Here is a 9205-nt window from a genome sequence, read left to right as displayed (position 1 = left end):
GCCAATGCAGGGGACACGGGTTTGAGCCCTGGTCTGGGAAGATCCCACATGCCGCGGAGCAACTGGGCCCGTGAGCCACAACTACTGAGCCTGCACGTCTGGAGCTTGTGCTCCGCAACAAGAGAGGCCCACGCACCGCGATGAAGAGTGGCCCACGCTCGCTGCAACTAGAGAAAGCCCTCGCACAGAAACAAAGACCCAACACAGCCAAAAATAAATATAAATAAATAAATACAAATTTAAAAAAAAAAAAAAAAAATTGGGACTGGCTTTGGCTGTTCACAACCAAGTGACCCACCTTCGAGGTACAGTGGAAGATCTTGACGTTTTTGTGTGAGTTGTTTGCCAAGGGATTTGGGTATAGTTGCTCGAATAAATTGTATTTTTTTTTAAACACAGAGTGAGTGGAAATAGTTTCTCTAACTTAGCCATTTTTGTTTGTTTGTACAGTACTCCAAAGGAAACTGCTTGACTCTGGCCTTTTTTCCAGCTTACTTTTCTGTTGCTCTCGCACCTGTCTCAGGCCAAATAATTCATGTTGAGATCCTCAAGGTTGAGACTTAAGTGAGACTAAGTAGTTTTGTATACAATAGCCAAAGAGAATGAACTGCTGCTTCAACTACACAGCTGCAGATGATTTAATCTGGAGGTTGAAACAACCAACAACACCCCTCCCCGAATGGATTTGCCCTTCCATTTGCTTGTATAAGAAAGTCTATCAGTTCAAATGAATGGAAAGTAGCTTTGCTGCATTCAAAGTAAAGTGTTATACTTTTGTACAGATTTTAAAATGAATATCTAAAGGGTCTTTTTTTGGAGTAGAATAAATTTTTATTACACAGCATCTTATTTTTAAAAAGACTTTATCTTCATAGAATACATCTTCACGTTAGAGATTCCCACAATGGGAAAACAACAACTTATTACTTATAATTTTGTATCTGTGGACAGACTATTTTAGGACAAGTAAAATAAACACATTTGAGGATTAAGTCTAGGTTTAGAATCTGTAACAATTTGAAACATCTATAAAGGTACCTCTTCCCTACATGGAATTTCTCTATATTCAGGAACTCTCCAGGCTCTTCTTCCTAGGATTTAGAAATCAGTAATGTGAAATATCAGCATTTCTAATTTGCCAGTTTACCTTAGACATGTAACCATCAGTAACTGGTATCGACTGAACAGAGCGGGGAAGTTTGCAAAAACTAAACACTGCCTAATTTTCTGCAAAGTCTTTATTCTCGAATTAACAGTCTTTCCCTTTCTCTACCATCCTAGGACAAATATAGAAGTCTGATCAGATATTGAGAGCAATAAAGCTGAATTCCCTTTAAGAGTTTGATAAATTAAAAGGCAAAAGCTCATATATAATGTTTAGTTATACTGAGAGTCTTGTGAGAAGCTGAGAGACACCCCATTAACTCCCCAGCATAGAGAACTCAGTCTGACAATTTTTTGGTTACAATTCCTCTCAAATCTTTCCTCAAAGATTACATTCTAAAAATAACGAGGTGATCAGGAGAAGAGGTTTGTCTCACCAATGGACTTAACCTGTTATTTCCTCCTTACTGTGAATTGAATGGCATGACAGAGCAGAGGCAAGGGAGGTGTATAATGAATTTTCAAGGTATTACGTCTAAAAGGTCAGAGCTTCCATAGCATAGCAACAGCTGTGCAGATACCCTCATCGTGATCGTTGAAATAACAAAGCCTAGCAAAGGTGAAAGCTGAGAGTGCCAATCCCTGGAACATAGTCACAACTTGTCCAATGTCCCAGTGACTATGAAGAGGGAAGGGCTGCAGCCAGGGAGTAGTCCATTGCACAGCAAGGATTCAAATAAGCAGTTGGAAATAGGCCCAGGAGCAAAACACCGACAACCCTCTCACCAGCCCAGTGGAGAGATGCAGCCTTGGAACCAGAATGGTGGATGGATGACAGGTGAATGTCCTGTATTCCACACCATCCTGGGGTAGGTTGGTCCTGGAGAAATGCTGAGACATGAATGGTCTGACCACTGGTGCTCGGAGGAACAGAGCTTGTCCTCCTCAGGCACCACAGAGGACACGGCCTCCAGAGAGTCGCCCTGTCGCTCCTTAAAGGGTCTTAATGTAGATACTAGTAATACTTTTAAATTAAAGATTTAAAACACACCTTTTAATATAGTAAAAAATAATACAATTCAAAGGAATACCACAAATGGCAAACATTTATAATCTAAAATATTTATAAAAGTACAAAAATAAATTAGAAAAATTAAACTCATAAAATGGTTAAGCAACCTTAATTTTACATTTGTATGAAATACAAGTGAAAACCATCTGAATGATAGTGGTGACTGAAATCCTGTTTGGTAAAGTATCCTATTCCTATGTTGTTTTTGGTTTTGGTTTTTGCAACATAATGTGCAATTTCCATTTGACAGTTTATGTTGCAGTAAATAAAGAGTAATATTGTACAGTTAGCAGTTGCAAGTACTTTTGAGTTGGGCTGTTTCTGAGGTCAGTTAGCAAAAAAGTCCATTAACATTTTATTTCAGCTGAGAATCAGACATCATATAAGGCTTCATAATCCTAAACCACGAATATGTCTGCTTTGTTTATAAGTAAATCTTGAACCCAAGCATTATTCTTTTTGTAAAAAAAATATCTTTATTGGCGTATAATTGCTTTACAATGTTGTATAAGTTTCCCAAGGATTATTCTTTTTTTTTTTTTTAAATATTTATTTATTTATTTATTTATTTAGGCTGCGTTGGGTCTTCGTTGCTGTGCACGGGCTTTCTCTAGTTGCGGCGAGCGGGGGCTACTCTTCATTGCAGTGCACGGGCTTCTATTGTGGTGGCTTCACTTGGCTCTAGGTGCGCAGGCCTCAGTAGTTGTGGCACATGGGCTCAGTAGTTGTGGCTCGCGGGCTGTAGAGCATAGGCTCAGTAGTTGTGGCGCACGGGCTTAGTTGCTCTGCAGCATGTGGGATCTTCCCGGACCACGGCTTGAACCTGTGTCCCCTGCTTTAGCAGGCGGATTCTTAACCACTGCGCCACCAGGGAAGTCCCCCAAGGATTATTCTTAAAGGAAAATATTTTAATAGAGAAAAGTATGAGACAAGTGCTGCTCTGTAAAGGCATTGCAAAGATCTCTACAGACTGTGGAAATTACAGAAATAACAAAAGTGACAGAAGGCAGGAAAACAGTCATCTCTTTTCTACAGATAAAGCTAAAGATTCCAGTCCCCTTTATGATAGAGACATTTTATCAAATATAGTAAAAATGACCCCATCCTTTCCTGGCACTGACAGATTAACCTAATTAATTTCCTAAAAGCATCTGCAAGGTATGCAAGTCTCAGCAGCCAAGGAATTTGTCAAATGATCAGACGACTGAATCATGGAAACTACAAGAACTGAGAGTTCAAGATGTATGGCCCCCCTCCAAAAAAAACCACCTCGGAATTTTACCTTAGACTGCCGCCTCATTTCTCTATGATTTAGTGTAGTGCTCTGAGCACCCTTTTCCCTGAAGTTTCAAGCAAGTGAACTCTAATATAATTGGTGACTTGTTCTGTCCAGTCCAGCGTGTCTTATTAATCAATCAGAGCAATTGTCCGATTACTGTCTGCCTAGATAACCGTCATACTTTTCTGGTACTACACTTAGGGATGCTACAGCCTGATTTATCAGAGCATGCCTTCGCATCACCGTTACACATATTTCCCCCATTTAACTGTATGAATTTGGGTGTGGTTATTGACGTTTTTAGAATTTTCCTATATCAGTGTAGTTACTGGGCAGATTGACAGTAGAGTGATTCTCTTCAATCTGTCAAACTTAACAACTGACACACATAGTTAAAAAAAACTCAACCCATCAGCATTTGTTAGTTAAGCTAACTAGTGCTTCTTCAGCATCAGTAACAAGATCCTTTAAGAACACAAACTGTACTGTTAGGGTTGCACAGACTCTGGCGACATGTAGGTGGGAGAAGACTGGGGTGAAGGACACACAATAGCCAGAAGGGAACAGACTGAATTCTCTGCTGTTCTGGAGAACATAAATAGGGTAAATGGAAATAATGAAGGGACAAGTTTTTAATATTTAGGCTGGACTGCTTCAAAGTAGTGAGTTACCCCCAGGTAAGGAGCTCATCCTCATAGGGATGCCTGCTTGCTTGGAAGCCTCTCCTCACACTAGGGTTCCTTTGAGTCCAGAGATGGCAAAGGAAAACATTTGCCCTGTGCAGACTGGGCAGAGTGGTGGGGCTGTGGAGAGTGTGCTCCATCCAAAGGGACCAACCACTCTTGAGCTTCCCCTGGTGGCAGCTGTGAAGGGATACTGAAGGAATAGTGAAATCGATGACCCTCCTTACTTTTTAAGGGATTTTTATGTGAGATCTTCTGATTTTTTAAATATTAGGAACTAATAAAAATATTTTAAATACCAAACAAAAATTATTCACAGACAAATTGGCTGCCAACTTGAGACCTCTGATTTTACTCTATTAACTTCAATTATGAAATGAAAAGTGATATACCTGAAGCTATGCAGTTAGGACAGTTGAGAGCTGGTTTTCAAAATTTCAGTCCAGGGTTTTCTTGCATATTATACCTGGGCTGTGTATCCACTTCAGGGCCTGTGACGATTCCCCATCCATTTCAGTTTCTTTTTTTCCTACCTATTCTTAAGTTCTTTCACTGCCTGGCAGAGTTCGCAAGCCTGGCTTCTTGCTTACCCCCCTTTCCACGCCACCCAATGTCTTAAAGGGAGGAGAGTCTAAAAGAACCAATGTCTTTTATTTAAGGTGGGGGAGAAACTCTTTTATTTATTTATTTTTTGAATTGTATTTTCCATCACTTTAATTTTTTTTTATATGGAGCCCCAGCCCCGTCAGGCATTTTTTTTTTTGGTCGCACTGCGGAGCATGCGGAACTTCCCCAACCAGGGGTCAAACCTGTGCCCCCTGCAGTGCAAGTGCGGACTCTTAAGCACTGGACCACCAGGGAAGTTCTGGGTTGGTGGGGGGCCGGCACAGCAGAACCTCTTTAAAACCTGAGTTCCACCTACATGCCCAGCACTATTAAGTACCCTCCATCTATTAACTCATTTAATGTCCCAACAGCCCTACTATTATCTCATTATAGTGGAGGAAACTTGAGATTTAGAAGCATCAAGGAACTTGTCTATTGTCACGCAATCCAGGTTTGAATTCAGGACTTCGTGATGATCAAAGCCTAAATTCTTTCCGCTCTATCACACTAACTCCCTTTACCTAAGCCTGAAGTGCTGTAATGATGACCACAAAACGAAGTTTGGAGCAAAGCTTTTCTTTTTATTGCAGTTATTAGTGAAAGTTACACTTCAAACTGAAGCTAAGCAACACTAAAACCATTAATATTTTAAAATCAAGGATTAAAAACAAATACAACTAAGAACACTTCCAATACACAGAGTGGCAGAAAAAAGAGGAGTGGTTCTGTCACAGGACATTTTAGTGACAGTTTGGCTCAGAAAGAGTTATGACAATTTCTTTAACATAAAATACTGTAAGTGACTGAACTGCTTAAAAAGCGGCTTGAAGCTTCTCAATCTCAACCCTAGGTTTTTTTGTAGTAAATTTTTTGGGGGAAAGAAAATTTAAATACCCCCCAAAAGTATTTTTGTTTAAAAACTTTATTTGCCTTCTGCTCATCTTAATGACATACAGTCTTTAAGGAATTAAAATGACAACCATATCCAAAGCCTGGCCCCCAAGTACACAGTGATAGGACTCAACATTTGGTGTTTCTAATTATACAGTGATTACATATATATCATAGACTAGCTCCCACCCACCATATAATCCAATTTCCTCTTAATAAAATGTGGCAGTCAGGTTTAATATCATTCAAGATTTTATCCTGTAGCATATTACAAACTCAGACTTACTCCATTGTTTTAACTAATGGTATCGTGTAACCAAACATTAATAAAGGAAGGCTTATAAACATTTTGAAATTCTGCAGTCTCTAAAGTACTACAGTAAATTGTTCTTACTTATGAAAAGCCAACAAAAAATATAAGGCCAGACCAGGTGTAAGACAGGATAGGGAAGATGAGGAAGGAGGTTTGAGTGTCCATCATTTTACCATGCTGAAACTTGGTATATTTGGCAAGAATAGTCAGTGTGGAAAAGGAGGATGGAGAAAGAGGTTACTCTGATTTTATGTAATAATTCAGTTTCTAAACATACTGATATTAACTCCCCAAAATATTTCACATCTGCAATACAAATAGGCACACACGGTTAAGATGGTTAAAAAGTAAAATTTAAAAGGCTATTTGTCCATCTGCAGGACATCTGCAGGAGGCCCCACCTCCCCACATGTCCTATATTTACATTTTACTTTTCAGAAAAGCCCCTTTTAAAAGAGTGCTATTTCCTGTCCACTACTTCGGGCTTAAAAAAAAGCAGCAATTATCTCAAGTGGGAGCAGTTAGCAACGCTTTAGGGGTGTGTATTTGTGTGTAATATAAATGTTCTCTAGAGTGAGTGGTCAGATTACACTGGAATGGTTATATTACAATTTTAGTCCCCCAAACACTAAAGAAACACATTATTTTTTCTATATAAACTTATGTAATACACAGTGTTATAAACATAGAATATTTACACACACACACACACCACTGCTTCCCACAGCCTATGAATGCATCCATATACTAGTTCACAAGAATGATCTTTATTCACAAGATAGAGTAATACTTTCATGGGGCCCATAACTGAAGACAGATATTAAAGCTACACATGACAGCAAAAATTGTTTAAAAGTATTCCTGATATATCCAATGTTCTCAGCTATCTCACCCAGCAAGGTGGATGTTTTGTTCATTTTCCAAGCATGAATCTCCCCAACTTTTCAGTTCTTGTAATTCTCATTATCCTATAAAACTAAGATAGATCTCATCCATGTTAGTGATGAGCTGGAAAAGCCCAAACTACCTGCAACAAGGGGAGATCAGCATCTATAGAGATAAAAAAATAAATGTTGAATGCATTCATACCCTGTGTACCTAAAATGCATCCTTTAATTTCTTAAACAAAACAAAACAAAACAAAACACAAACCAAACTTGTCTGTTTCAACAAGGAATTGCTTACACAACCTGTGGTGATGTGCCCTTTGTTTTTTTCCTAGAAACAAGAGCCCCTTCCCCTCAGGAAAGTGGGTAAGCCTGTAGAAATGTAAGGTTCTGCCCACAGTCCATAAAGATAACTGGGTCAGACACCAACAGGCTTCCTGATATCATCTGCAGATGCTCAGAACTGAATTTAAATGAAGAAAAAACCCTTTTACTATATTTTAATTTTTACAGGTACATGGTGATTGGAAAGCAACGGTCAACTCTGCAAAGTGGTAAGTGAAATAAGCACACTTTCCTTCTTAAAACCTAACCCCTTACTCCAAAAAAAGGTTCCAAAAAAAGGTACCAAAAATCTGCAAGAAACAAAAGGGATAACTATCTGGTTGTACAACAGCCCCTGACGCCAATCTGTAGCAAAAATGCCTGAAGGCAAAAGGCAAAGTTAATTTCTGATTATCTGATGGTTTCACCACATTAATCTAACTCAAAATACAATCACAGCTGCCATAGCACCACTAAAAGGAGTTTGGTTTTTGAAGTTACACTTTTTCCAAAGATTATTATAAAGAAAAATTCAGCCTGTGCAATAAATATCTAGCAGGGGAGAAACAGAACAGAATACGTTTGTAGGTGAACACCATACCGTGATAAAGCCTCAGTTTCTCTTACACTTGTTTGATAAAATGATCTAGGGTAACTAAAGATACTTTCATAGAGGCAAACTGGAAATGAACCCTTCACACAACAATATTCTTTTATCTTTAACTTCTGAATAGCTTTTCTTTTGGAGAACTCAAGCACTGTCACAAACATTATCCTATTCTTACAACTACTTTGTGAGGGAGGTGAGGGCAGGTATTATCACTACCATTTTATAAGAACCTAGGCACACAGAGATTAAGGAAATTGCCTTAAGGACACAGAGCAAATGAGTGGTAGAGCTCTGACTAAACTCCAAATCTCAGTTCAAGTTTTAGAGCCCTTTCTACTCTCAAAGGCAACAAGTTCTCAACAGTCTTTTTCCAGTTGTGATCTTCTAAAATTTCCTGCATTTTAAACCTATTTATGCCTTCTCCTTTACAGCTCAGGTTTGACTAGGAAATGAGTTTAAGATAACTTTTAATATGGAATTCTGCACACACCAAGAGGCATATATGTGAGAGAGAAATTAATATCTATAGAACTAAGGTCTGAAAAAATCATTATGTAAATTAAGAGGAAAGAATAGTCTTAAGTATTCATTCAATGTAATTTTTACATATTTAAGAAGATGTGTCAGAATAAAAGTTACAAATCTTCTGAAGTTTAAATCAGAGTCTGATTCATTAAAACCAGGAGCTACATTAATTTTCCTTAAGAATATGGGCATCTCTGTTAGAGAAGATTGAAATATTACTTTCAAGAATAATTTCTTTTATCACTTTGCTGTAACATCATATTTCAGATACATATTCTGTTCATATTACCACTCTATAGCTAGCAAAAAACTCTATGGATAGAGATAATACCTGCAGCACTAACACTTTCAGTCTTAATTCTCATTTAACCAAGTTAGGATTTCTTTCCATCTACATTAACTAAAGTTACATTCTAATGATTCTCATTATCTTTTTTTTGTTTTAGCCCTCCTGCTTTTATTTTTAACAGTGTGTGTGTGTGTAGGGTATGGAGAGGGAAAAACTGCACAATTCATAAATGGCATAAACCACTGATTACATCCCAAAATAGAACAATGGCACTCAAGTAAATCAAAGAATGGTAGGTCAAAGAAAAAACTTTAGAACCCAAACATGAAAACAGTATTCAAAGAGTCTCTCAATCAAGCTATAACTTGCGGCATGTGATCTTCCTTTCCCAAGTATTTTAAAGACTCTTATCATTTACTCATAGTATAATTCTATCTAAACTGCCTCTAAATACTTTTTCTTTTCTTTTTTAAAGAGGAGAAAGGCATTGTACCCTGGGCTAAGAAATGAGAAAGCTCCTGGAAAACTTTTAAAGAATCTTATAGGACAAAGTATTAGAAGATTTTGGTTAGTGCTTGCTAGTCCTGATTTTTGAATTAAAGAAAGAGCACAGGCACATCTG

At 38.0% G+C, this 9205-nt stretch overlaps 1 pseudogene; it reads right to left on the bottom strand.

Annotated features, from left to right (window-relative positions):
- Positions 1 to 1647: 1647 nt before the first annotated feature.
- LOC118895685 lies at positions 1648 to 7758 on the bottom strand (annotated as a pseudogene).
- Positions 7759 to 9205: the final 1447 nt, after the last annotated feature.

This window comes from Balaenoptera musculus, chromosome 1 (genome assembly GCF_009873245.2).
Source record: "Balaenoptera musculus isolate JJ_BM4_2016_0621 chromosome 1, mBalMus1.pri.v3, whole genome shotgun sequence".
Lineage (NCBI taxonomy): Eukaryota > Metazoa > Chordata > Mammalia > Artiodactyla > Balaenopteridae > Balaenoptera > Balaenoptera musculus.
This window is presented reverse-complemented; position numbering and strand designations above follow the sequence as displayed.